Source organism: Trichechus manatus, unplaced genomic scaffold (genome assembly GCF_000243295.1).
Source record: "Trichechus manatus latirostris isolate Lorelei unplaced genomic scaffold, TriManLat1.0 scaffold00096, whole genome shotgun sequence".
In the NCBI taxonomy this organism is placed as follows: Eukaryota; Metazoa; Chordata; class Mammalia; order Sirenia; family Trichechidae; genus Trichechus; species Trichechus manatus.
Window position 1 is genome coordinate 9,085,298 of NW_004444032.1, and position 946 is coordinate 9,086,243.

Sequence of the window (946 nt, forward strand, 5' to 3'; positions counted from 1 at the left end):
GTTTGGCTTATTTTTTCAGATCTTTGCTGTGGAGGGACAGCATGGTGCTTCTGCCTAGAGCACCAAGTTGCCTGGGAGTTCTATATCCTGAATATTTCTTGAATCACTCAATTTATTTTTATCTCCTCTTTTACCACCATAATCCAACCTATCTCCAACACTCACCTGGACCACTGTAATAGCCTCTTAACTGGTCATCTCCATCAAATTTTCTACTCTGTTAGCAGATTTTTTTTTTTTTTAATTTAGTCTAAATGTGATCCTGTCATTTCCTAGCTTAGAAACCTGTCAGTGGATTCTGATTGTTCTAAGGATAAGGACACATCACTTTCTCAAGGAAATATTTCCAGAACTACAGCCAAGCTCAGGACCACATTTTAGACATTATTACAGCATCTTGTATCTTTCTCTCACACCAGTTACCACAGCTTGTAATTCAGCATTTAATTTGATGTGATTATTCTCTGTCTCCACCACTAGATTATAAATTCCATGACTGCAGTAACAGCATGTTTTTGATCACCATTGTAATTTCAGAACCTAGCACAGCACTTGGCACAAAGTTGGCACGAAGAGAATGCTGAATAAATAAACAAGTCAGTAATGATGTTTTACTGTGCAAGGCAAACAATAAGAAGTAAAGAAAGATATTAATTCTATGCCTTGGGCAAGAATTATAAAAGGACTCAGAGAAGGAAAAAATCAATATGAAATAAAATTTCTAATGACATATTTATGAACCTTTTAGGAACTGGACCAAAATAGTTGGGAAAGCATAAATAACACTATGCCATGTCCTCTACAGCATTGTCAGATTTAATCTGAAAGAGTAAGTCTCCCAATGGGAGATTCTGTAAGAAAAATGAAACAAGAGAATAGCAGTTTATGTTAAAATGCTATATTTTTTATTGAATTTTGTCATTAGTTTTTTCTGTAAACTAGATCT